The sequence below is a fragment of the Passer domesticus genome, chromosome Z, assembly GCF_036417665.1.
Source record: "Passer domesticus isolate bPasDom1 chromosome Z, bPasDom1.hap1, whole genome shotgun sequence".
In the NCBI taxonomy this organism is placed as follows: Eukaryota; Metazoa; Chordata; class Aves; order Passeriformes; family Passeridae; genus Passer; species Passer domesticus.
The window spans coordinates 5,607,619-5,619,967 of record NC_087512.1 but is presented as its reverse complement, the minus strand read 5'-3'; the positions used below and the strand labels follow the sequence as shown (position 1 = coordinate 5,619,967).

Genomic DNA, 12,349 nt, shown 5'->3' with positions numbered 1-12,349 from the left:
AAATAAATAAATAAGAATAAAGATAGATAAATAAATAAACAGAAAAGCAATTCAGAATAGATTGATGGGTGTGTGGGGGGGGGGGGAGGATAGGGGAACAGCCCTCAATTTAAATCTTCGTAAACTAGGTGTTATTTATAAATTTTTCCTTAGGCAATTTAATCACCTCCCAATAACAAAACTGATTATTTAGTCACAAACATTTCTCCTCACAGTAGTCACTTTTATTAGTAAGATCCAGTCTGATATGATTACAAAACAAACTTCAGGAATACCTCCTATTAGCTTCCATTCATTTCAGCAGCAATTTAAAGTACAGCTGATGGCTGTTTAAAAATAAAAGACACAAAAAACCCAACAACAAAACTCACAAAAGAACATTTTACAAGCACTGGCACTAATATATCAGCCATTTATTATTTCCCCCCCTTACTCCCAGTTACTTAAAAGGTAAAGATTTGTAGATGACAAAGCTGTCAATATTGCATTAAAGCAAAAACACGCACAATGAGCAGCCACCTGGAAAGGAAGAGAAATTTACATGTTGAAGGAGGCATGTACACCTTCTATCAAGCTCTAAATGAAAATCCTATATAAGGCAGGCTTCCCATGGAAGTGCTGACCAATACACTTGAAAGCTGGTACCTTTCTCCTTTCTTTGCAAAAAAAACCCAAAAAAACAAACAAACAAACAAACAAACCCAAACTGTTTTAAAACCAAAAAAATGGCCAGGAAAACAAAAGCAAAGGTTTATATAAGGTGGAGTGCAAAAACATGGTCAAAGTTTTTCCTGCTGCCTTGCTGATGACAGCATTGCTTTCTCCCTTGAGCATGTGCATTTTTGCCTACAATCTGTTTTTTTTTTTTTTTTTTTTTCCCTTTTTCTCTGATGATTTCAGATGTAGGGGACTCCTGAGCATGGTGAAGTTGTGTTAGCAGGTGGGCGTCTCGTATAGTGAGAGCAAAGTAAAGGGGAGCAAGCTTCATTGAGCTGACAATGCATTAAAAAACAAAAGAAAACAAACAAACAAAAACCTTAAAAAAAATAAAAAGGAGAGTGGGGAAGACAGAGAAAGGAAGGCATCACAACTTTCTCAAAATTTCACAAAAAAAGTAGGTGTAGAATCTGTAACCTCTTGCTGAAGGATTTTCTCTTTGTGCTCCTACGGAAGCATAATCCACTGAGCCACATCCACACCCGTTAATTAAAAGTCTGGCTTTCCTCTCAGATTCAGCAGTATGCATGAAAGGCGCAGGAGAGCATTGCCAGCTCCTCCCGATGAAAACCCTCTCAGGCAGGATGCAGCAGTAAAGCAGCCGGGAGCGGAGCTCGCCTCTCCTCCCAGACACAAAGCCCAGCGCTTGCAGCTCTTCGGGGTACAATGCTGCCTCTTGACCAACTGCTTGTAACTGCTTTCATCCTCACTCTGGTACCCAATTAGCACCTTGTTAGCCACACACCTGCAGTGCCTTCACCCGGAGGTCACTAAACCTCGCGGGCCTGATTCTCCAGTCATCGCTCCAAGCCCAATCCGAGATCAGTCCATTAAATCAACAGCTTTAGAGGAGCCTAAATAAAAGGGGAATGAAGGTGATCTGCAACATTAACCCTTTTCCTCTCTGTTTTTTCCCTCATATGCACCCTTTGGCCATCTGTCACCACTGAGAAAGTAATTAGCTAACGGGAACATTTCTTCTAATCAGGGCTGGGCAACAGCAAAAGCGAGAACAAATGCAACTCTCAGGCTATTGTAGTGTTTCTCCAAATCCTTCTGGAGCTGTTACATCTCAGGAAGAGTAGTCAGGAAACTTGACTGATGTAGTAACAGAATCAGCAGTATGCTAAAAGTTGTGCATCTAAATAAGTCATTCATGATGGCTGCTTTGTGTTTTGGCCTCATCAAAATTCAGGCCTATTACAGCATGGGGAGAAAAGCTCTGGGAAGTGAAATGAGAGCTGGGAGAGACAAATGTAAATAGAAAATGTGTTTCTGAATTGTGCTACAGGGACTAGTATGAATATAAGCTACTGGTAAATGATGGTGTTTCACTCAAAGAAGGATATTGTCCAGTGGTGCTAATATAAAGAAATAAAGTTTCAAAGAATTATCACAGCATAATATTGACTCAAAAGCACTGTCTCCAAGACTGAAGCTAAAAGAAATCTCCTCGAGAGAGGCGTATATGTAGCTATGAAAAGATAACAATACCACCTACATTTCAGGACCAATATTGCACTTTTCATCTCAGTAAATTTGGTGTTTGATGCAGTAAAACCCCATGCTTGGCTAAGAAGGACCGAGAGGAATTTAATATGTTCTAAAATTTCTGGCACAGAGATGAGTTGAATTTAAGAATAGATAGTGCAAATAATGCATATCTTTAGGGAGGGCTAAACAAATGAACATAAGCTAAGACTTTTAACATGCAGGAGGTTGGTGTAATTCTTACATATGCATTATTTTCACACTTGGGAGCAGAAGAATGATTCTGAAAAATATGGTGGAAAAGAGCATTTATGAAGATTATTATCCCTTAAGGAAAGAGAGAATACTTAAACTCTCACAAAGCAGGCCATTTTGATAGTGTTTATATTTTGGCATATGGACCCAAACAAAGTTTACAGCATTTGGATGAGCAATGCTATTCAGCAACTTTGCTCTTTAGCATTCTTAGAGATCCCTGTGAGAAACCAAAGTTTTGATGATTTGTCAAGAATGCCCTGCTTGACAATCAAAGCTTTGGATTTGACACTAATAGACTCAAGTCTTGGCCATGTCTGCTTTCCTGAGGTCACACCATACTCTGTACAGACCTGGAGAACATCCCTGAGGTTTCTCATTTCTGCAGTTCAGTGGAGTTGTGAATATCCTTCCATTCAGGCAAGTAAAAGAGAAACTGAAGTAGGATTATTTGACAGCAGTTCAGTTCAGGGTTGTCTGTTTCACTGTCAAAATCTACTGAATCAGCAGAAGTGATATTGGCACCTACACATCAATGTACTGTCAATTAATTAGAAAGGAATCAAATAAGTGATGCATTCTGCTTAACTCTGAAGACCACATGAACAATTAACGAGTGCCTACAGAAGTACTAATGGTGTAATTACTTAGGAAGCAGAGGGATTTTTCAGGCAGGTAAGACTCACAAAGACAAAGGACTAAAAGGAGAAAGAAACAACGGTAGACCAGGCTGAGGAGATATTTATTTAGCTTTATATGTGTATAAAAGCTACTAACATTGTATGTTGCTAATTTGAATTTTTCATAATAGCACACTCCTTGGACTGTTGTAATAATACAGATGTTTTTATGGATAAACTGGATGATTAATGTCTGCAAGCATCCTGTGTCTGTTCCCTGCTTCATTATGGAATTGTTGTCTGGTCATAAGTCCAGCTGAGGTTGTACAAGCAGTAAAGGTTAGATCTAGGCTTAAAACTGGGAACTGACAGAAGGTCATACCATTTTTGCCATAGGATTGGTGTAATAAAAATAGCAGTTTCTAAGATGTCTAGTCCACAACTGAAGGTTTTTTGGGGGTGGGTTTTGTTTGTTTGAGTTTTTAAATAAGAAATATTATCATTAATATAATATAATATAATATAATATAATATAATATAATATAATATAATATAATATAATATAATATATATAATTATTATTATTTACTCCAGGCTTACCACAAATTAAAAGCTGAGGCAGGAATTGTGATAAGACAGTCTCTCTCAGATTTCTGCTGCTGTCATTATTATGTCTGATGCTAGTTTTTTCTCATTGTATTCAGGGTGTCTGAAACTAAGCTCCACTACATGTAACTAGCCTATGGCAGTGAGCAGAGGAAATAACACTTTCAGGGAAAGTTTTCTGAGAAAATCCATGTTAAAATACAAGCTGATGCTATTAAGCTGGTTGTTGATGCAGTAGAAGTACTGAGGTTTGCTTGTTTAGATAGTTGGCTGTGGTTAGATTAAGCACACCTGAAATTCGAATGGAACCACAACTTAAATAAAAGATGACAATATCCCAGGTTTACTTTTGTGCTAAGGAGAACTGTGACATTTCATTCTGAGTGGCTTCTTAGGCAATGAAGGACTGCAAAAATTGTATAAATCTTTTGCTTGAAGTTAAGGGTGTGTGAAGTTGAGCCTTTCTTTCAGAAGCTTCCTGTGATGTGGTAATGCAAGGAAAAGTCTTTGTAACTGTGACCAACTCACCCATCTGTTATGTTGCTGCTTGCTGGATGCACAGAGATTTTCAAACACTTCCCTGAGGGTGAAGTTAATGCTAAAGTTCTCCTGTACAACGTGTCCTGACAACCTCCATATCACTAATTTAATAAATATATAAAACAATGTGAGACAAGGAAATTTTTTTTAAAAAGTGGCATACAACAGAACCTTAATTTTACCTGCTTTTATTTGGTGCGGGGGGGGGGGGGGGAGCCATATTGTTTTAATAAAAAAGGGTATCCCACTTTCATCCGCCTTTCATGACATGCAGTCAATGATTCCATGCCATTTTTGTACAGAAATTCCCTCATATTTACATCTTTTCCTTTATGTGTTGGAGGTGTTTTTCTAATTAGTTCTAAAGTCATCATTCTTAGCAGAAGCTCAGTATCTGAAATAAGTCCTGGTTTTAATTGGTGATTTTCATTTAAGGTTTGCCTTACAGATAGCTCTGAAAATAACTAAAATAGCTAATACCTTTCTTTTTTATATATTTGTTGATGTGAGAAATACAGTTATAATTACACATCAACTCACCCCACTAAAGTTATCCATGATATCATGAGTATAATGAAATGTAAAAATTTTCCCTTTTTTTTTTTTTTTTTTGGTTGGTTGGTTGAGGGGGTTTTGTTTGGTTTTGATTTTCCTTTAAGGGAGATTTTTTTTTAGTGTAACATTTCAGTAGAACAATTAAAGACTAGTTTTATGCCATCATAGTATACATTTGATATCAGAAAATACAACTCAAGGTGCGGCTCAGAAGTCAGATGTGGTTTACTATACAGGCACCTGTTAACTGACAATGAGAGCTGACATTACTATAATGGAAATGCCCAGTGTATATTTATGGAACATTAATTCAGCCTATAATATTGCAGCTGTCAAAATCTATGGATGTAGATTCTATTTCAGACATTTTCCTTTTCTTCCTTGTAATTCACTTTGGGGTTTTTGTGTGTGTGTGTGTGTGAGAGAGAGAGAGAGACTTAAAAACAGATTAGTTAAATGTCCCATTTGAACTGTTTTCCTTGTCTTCACATTCCCTTCGTAATGAGCCAGGTTGAATATCTCAGTCTTTTGAGAAGAAACTGTTTAATGCAATAGGCTTTTTCTCTCTGGCAAGAGGAGTAGGGCTGAGGTAACACCTCAACACTGACAAAAGATTCCCGTAAGTGGATGATGCTCACAGACTTTCCCCCTTCCCTAGGGAGAGATTTGAATAATGCAAGGTTAAGGGGCTTGGCATATTACCTCAGGACAGCTGTTCCAGTCCTGCAGAACAACATGAAAAAAACACAGAGGCAGACTGGGATGGGAGGTGTTATCATACAAACAATGCTTGTCTCACTGCTGTAACAATGAGCACAAGGTGCAATGCTGGGGCAGATGGATAGTGAGGAATCAGGAGGGAAAAGCACAGATCATAAGCTGGAATTGAGGAAAGGCTAGACAAAAAAGCAAAGGTGTGTCATTCATGACATTGAAACTGTGATCTTGAGTTCTGCTGGCTTTTTTATCCTCCTGACTAAAGCTGTGATGAAATAAGGCCAGCCAGGGACAGAGAGAGGTGTGAAGAAGACATTGGTCACTTAAGGAATGAAACAGTGCTTGAGGGTCTCAGTTGTGACATTTTTCAGAGGTACAGACAAAAGGTTGAACATCTAACAGAGAACTGAGGCAAGTGGGGAGTGGGGAGCCAGGAAAGAAGAAATGAGAAAAAGAGCATTCATGTTGTTTAGGTGGGCTGTCACAGCTGACACACAGGTTATGGTAGTTATCACAAATTTTCAGCTTCACATAACTGGATTTAGGCATTTCTAATACTACAGAGGTGCTTATTTATAACATAATTACTCTATTCAGGTAAATGACAAATCCTTAAGTAAACATTGTAAGGGAAAGGTGTTTCTGTGACTCAACTGCCTTTTTGAGCCCTATTTTCTTGTCCATCTTTAATTCTTGTAACAGCTTACCCCTAACTGCCACCTCTAGCTTTCACCACTTTCATTTAAGTGTTCCTGGGTCATCATGTGTCATCTATTATACTGTAAATTGGTCCTTCTACACTCCTAATTTTCCTAATTTTTGCAGCTTCCTCTTCACCTTACTATCTTGCATGTGCTGTGTGATCTCATAAAGAAAAAAAAAAACCAACTTGTCATCTTTATGCTTGATCATGTGAAATCTTCATGAATGCTTATCAATATGACATGTTTCTGTCACTGATCCATCACATTGCAGCTGCACTTCAGTCTGCTGTCTTGCAGATACAACTACATGTTAAGAAAACCATAATACTGGAGGATGTTATTTTTTGAATGAGTCTGTTTTCGGTACTACTTATTCATGTTGAAAAGATAAAAACAGGTATGACTGTCAGTTAACATAAGGTTGCAAAGCTACTTTCCCTTAAAGCAGTTGAAATTTTGACCTAATAACATGTTAATTTGGGGGGTTGGGTGGGTGTTTCAAGGTTTTTAGAAGGACCTTATTTCAGAAAATGAGGTCAGTATTCTGAAGTTAGTGACATTCATTTTTATCAGATAAGCCTGATGTCTCTCATCTGTGTCCACAGAGATTGACTGACTTATTCCAGTTTTAAAAGTGGAAAATGGGAGAGTGTGCTCTCCATCAAAAAATCTCATGGCATAAAAACATTCAGAAGCCATCAGTTTATGTGATGTGAAAAGTAATTAAATGCAACAACAGCATGACATCAGCAGTGGATAATTTTCAGACTTTAAATGTCATTCCTTTTAAACTCAAGAGTTGTTTGAGGTTTTTGTCTCCATTTCACAAGATAGAGTACAAAACATTGTGACACGCTTAATATTTCTTCCGCCAAGCCGTCCATTCTGATTTCATTCTCACCCTTTACAGAGTTGTTGATTTCAGCCTGCATTTGGCTGCCAAAAATGCGATTGCACACGCAGCACCAAGAACAAAGTGAAAATGAATTATGCATTGGGAAGGAAGTTACATTTGAGTCAAAAAACTTAAGACTTCAGCACCTCCAAATTACAATATAATTTATGAGTGAATACATTTAAAGAGATAGCAACGGACTGAAGCAAGAGAGGGTCAGCCATGTCGAGGCTTAATATAATTTACAGTAGCTTTCAATTATTTATTTTTAAGAAGCCACTGAGCACACTGGATCTTTTCAGTGGTAATGTCAAAATATGGATATTGGGAAAAAGACATGAATAATAGTGACAGGTTTTTATGCATGATAATGGTATATGGGGACATTTAAAATATGGATCGCTCACCAGAGCAAAAAGCACATGTCATTTACTCTAAAAATACACGACTGTATGCTTAGTGGCTCTTCTCCTGCACTACAAAAGTTTGCTGAACTTGATTTTTTTTTTATTCTTTCTTCTTCTCCCTTTTGATTTAAAACTTTTTGCTTTGAAACAATGGCTGCTGAGTTCAGATTTACTCCCCAGAAAGAAAAAAAGAGGCAGGACTCTTTACAGTGACTCAGGTAGAATGAAAGCAAGCCTTTTAAGACTTCCAACTCATGCAGTCAACAATGTTTTGCTTTTTACCTACCTGTTTCATAATATTATACCTAAAACAAGTGTGTGGCTTTTGACACCCTAGAATGAACTTTGGAAGATCTGTTTTCAATTTCTTGAAAAGCTTTTTTCAGAGAAATAGGCAAGTTGCTGCAGCACCAAAGTGACAAAATGCTTTTTGGTTCTCAAAATCCCTATGTAATACTTGCTCTAATACTATAAACAACAAAAACACTGAAACCTTGATTTTCAACTGCAGATTTATATAAAATAAGGTGGTCCAATGGATATTTACTTAAGATTCCAACCTATGCCCAGACCCCAGAAACCAGGAAACATATTGAGGTGCCTCCAGCTATCAATCCAGACAGAAACAAACCCCCTATAGCTTCTACATCATATCTGTCTGTCCCAGGCAGATCTTATATGCCTTAAGGTAGCCATCTAGACAATTTTATTTAGTTACCTGAAATCTGGATAAATGTGTTCCTTGTGCCTCTGTAGAGACCACTCTGCTCAGTGTTTTCAGATGGTGTTTTTTGGATCAGCCTTACACATCAGATTCCAATGGACAATGGAGTCTAAATGTTAGACGCCAGAGTAAAAATAGGTTATTCTTCCTTGGGTTACCACCAGCATTCTGCCTCCATCCTACCCCTGTGGTTGCATTACAGTTTGGGGGCAGCCTACTTGGCCTTGGAAGTGTCCCCCTGTCCTGTGGCTGTGTACTCTCACTGCAGGTATATATGGTATTTAACTATTAATGCTGATCAGAAGTATAAAATCAGCATATTTTACAGTAACAAAAGTGAGAGTTAGTGAAGTATTTAATACATTGGGACTGGTATTTAGTGCTTCCTTTTTTTTGTTCATTGACTTCTATGCCTCTCTTTCACTGTGTTTCTGTCCTTTTTCTGCTCTTTCTTACCAAGATAGAAATGCACTGAAGAATACCTGATCATACAGTGGAGATTCCCTCCTGAGGTGTGAGCGTTCTGGTCTCATAAATTAAACACTTTGAGTATTTAAAGACAGATTTTTCAAAGGATGCGCTACAGCTGCTGAACATTTAATGCAGAGTGCAAATACTTGCAATTCCTTTGCATGTTGCTACTTTACAGGAAAAACAAACAAACAAACTGTGGTATGACCTGCTGCAGTTTCAAATTCAAGAAAAAAAAATCATCAGTTACAGTCTCAGGTAGAGGAAGGAAATTTTCAGCTGAAGGCTGGTCATTTGCTTTGCAATAGATAAGTGAATTTCTTAGAATAAAAAGGTAAAACACTCAGATTTTGGTATCTGAAGATTCCATACTTACATATCTCTCCCTAAACATTGCATAAAAGCTCTACTTGCCTTGAAGCTATGGCATCTGGTCACAGTCATAAGAGTCACTTTAATCCCACTACTATCGTTATTGCCAATACTAAGAGTAGTACTTATCTAATTAAATGTGGACCTTACCCCTGAGCTAGTGATCCTTTGGTTCTCTTAAGCAAAGCAGAGAAATAGATACTTTTAGGTGCAGTGCACCTTACTCTTAACTAGAAATCCAAAATATGTCAGCTAACCAGACTGATTTTCTTCAAGTGTGTAGGGTTTTGACTTTTAGGTTTGGGTTTTTTTGGGGTTTTTTTTGGTTTTTTGGGGTTTTTTTTGGTAGATTATAAAAGCAATGTTAAAATTAGCTGAGAATTAGCGTGAAAGGCATAGGCACCTACAATTACTAGAGGAAGACCATTATTTATTTCTCTGTTTGAACTTAGCACTTTGTTAGAGATGAAATGTACTTATTTTAAATAAAGAAGTACAAGGGGTAGTTTTGTCATTTACCACTTTAGGAAAGCATTGACCTGTGAATAAATTTCGGGGGATTTTTAGGGGGTGTATTTTTGGTTTTTTTTTCAGTTGATTTGTTTGTTCTTGTTTGGGTTTTTTTGGTTTTTTTGTTTTGTGTTGTTTTGTTGCTTGTTTTCTATTTTATTTTTTCCCACCAATATTTTTCATTTTACTTTTTTAAATTTTTTTTTTAATTTGTTTTCTTCTATAGGATTTCTTTATTGGGGAGAAAGTAATCATGGCTTTTACTGTCTCATCAGCTCCCATGCTGGTAGAGACAAGCAAAAACTAAAATTGAAGAGATATTTACTGTTTGAATCCTACAACAGATCCTGCAAACTCCTCTCATCTGCAAAGACAGAATGTTTTAATTTTTTTTTGTTTTATCAGGTTATCATAACTGGTTCATATCATCATCAACAGACCAGAGCAGACCAAGTGACAAAGTGTGTCTGTGCATGAGATTAAATCACCACTTTCCCGTTAGTAAATAGTAGGGAATATCCAAAGAAATAAAGAGGAAATAACTTACTAAGCATTGCATCTTCTGAAATTCTTTATTGATTTTATGGTATGATTTTGTCTGATATCACAACAACATAAGTGAAAATGGGAATTATCTGATCTTTGGTTTATCAATAAATCTCATTTCTTAGAAAGTGTCACAAACCTAAGCCAAATCCTAGAGTTAAGTAGCTTTTTAACTGTTCATTCTGCACAGACTTTGTTCTATTTGTCTTTCCAGATATTGAAGATCCCTGTGTCTGATTATTGGTGATGAAATACCAACTATCATGGAGGGCAGGACTGGATTCTTTTGATTTGGATTTTCACAGGGAGTGAACATTGTGAAGAAAGGTGAACTAGTATGATTCAGGTGTTGTTCAAGAACATCATTTAAGAAAGGTAGGAACAAACGAGGTACATGCATCCTCAGACAAGTTTTGCATACTGTGAAAGGGATTTCAATACTGTCTTTGTAGCAGTCCCCACAAGCACATGGAGAAGTGAAAAAGCCAGCAAAGTGGGAAATTAACAGTCACCTCACCTAGTTCCAGCATTTAGTCTTTGCCCCAGTTCACGGCAGCAAGAAAAATAAAAACACTCTCAAGCAAGAAGAGAACAGTTCCACTTTCTACCATGAGCCATGTAGGCACAAATAATGGGCTCAAAGTTTAGAATTGTGCAGATTGGTAGAAGAATGAAGGCTAAATAAACCCCTTTTCTCCTTTCAATACATTACTGTGTTGTTTTTTTATGGAATGGGAGTTAACTGGCACCAAGCTGTTTATCTTCTTCAAACACAGATGAGCTATAACCAGTGTCATTCATCACTCCGTCCAGGGGCGCTGCATCTGTGAAAAGATTGGCCTAGAAACCAAGGGTAAAGAGTGTCCAGCCTGTTTCTTAAAAGACATTTAAATCCTACTACTTAAAAATGGTGGATTTGCTGAGGTTTGCAACAACAGTCCATCATGAACTACATCTGCCCAGCAACCCCAGAAATCAAGGCTGCCTTTTACCAACAGCTGACCTTATAAAGCAACATTCCTAACATGAGTCCTTTGAGCCAAATACCTCACAGACAAAGGGCTTTTCTGATGATCTTCAATCTACATTTGGAGTTGCCAGCCTATGCCTTGCAAACTTCCACATTTTCCTCACGAATCATGCAAAACTCTTAAGGTTTAATGGTCTCTCACACTCTCTTTCCTCAAGTGATTCTACCCTTCAGGAAGATTTATGCCTACCTGTCAAAAGCTGCTAGATTTCTATCTCTCTTTCTTTCTACCTCTCTCTCTTCTTTTTCTACCCCCTGAAGTTTCAGAGCTGGTTGTCACTCTTTAACAGTTTATTTTCCATAAATACACAGTGAGCATCTCACCCTTTCCTCAACACTGGAGCACATTCTGCTTTCATATGCAAATCCTCTCAGTCAACAATGTAGCAGGAATATGTTTAAACAAGAATAGAGATAGCTAATCAATGTACTTCCCTAAGATTACTTATTCCTGAGTTGCTGAGTCTGTCTTTGCTTGGTCCTTGCTCAGTTACAACTCTTGTGAATGTCTAGGGAAGTTTAGTTTGTGAAACAACTGGGAGAGATGTGAGTAAGAGTATTAGCATAGGATTTTATATTGGCCTAGTATTATATCAGAGATATCACTGGAGTGGACTCCTGAGGGTATAAATACACTGCAGGCTTCTTACTGACATCCTTCTATTACCTTTGTGTATTTTTTCCCAAATCAGGCACCTGTTATGACTTGGTCTGTAAATCTGGGCAGCCCTACAACATAATTAAGATATTCCAGGAGTGCACAAAGCACTGAGAATTAGTAGGGGACTGACCCTAGGTGGGTGCCAGGTACCAGCCACAGCCCCTCTCTCACTCACATCTGCAACTGGACAGGGAAGAAAAAAATTTAGCACAAAGTTTATGAATTAAGGACAGGGAAAGATCAGTCACCATCGCGGGCAAGACTGACTCAGCTTGGAGATATTAACTGAGTTTATAACAAACAAAAGCAGAGCAGGATAATGAGAAGTAAAACATTAAAAACAACTTCTCCCAGTGTATCCCTTCTTTCCAAACTCTCTCTCTTTCCTCTTAGTAGTGCAGGAAAATGGGAATGAGGTTATGATCAGCTCATCACCTGTTGTTCCTGATGCTGCTCAGGAAGAGGATTTGAAATCCTTCCCCTGCTCCAGTGTGACATCCTTCCTGTGTGAAGCAGGTCTCCATTAAT

The 12,349-nt window shown here is 37.7% G+C and overlaps 1 long non-coding RNA gene across 1 annotated transcript; it reads right to left on the bottom strand.

Annotated features, from left to right (window-relative positions):
• Positions 1-202: 202 nt before the first annotated feature.
• On the bottom strand, positions 203-1,372 carry LOC135291419 (uncharacterized). The gene is made up of 2 exons (XR_010354215.1): positions 1,135-1,372; positions 203-519 (listed from the first exon to the last, which is right to left on the bottom strand). It is a non-coding gene; the product is annotated as an uncharacterized LOC135291419 (long non-coding RNA).
• Positions 1,373-12,349: the final 10,977 nt, after the last annotated feature.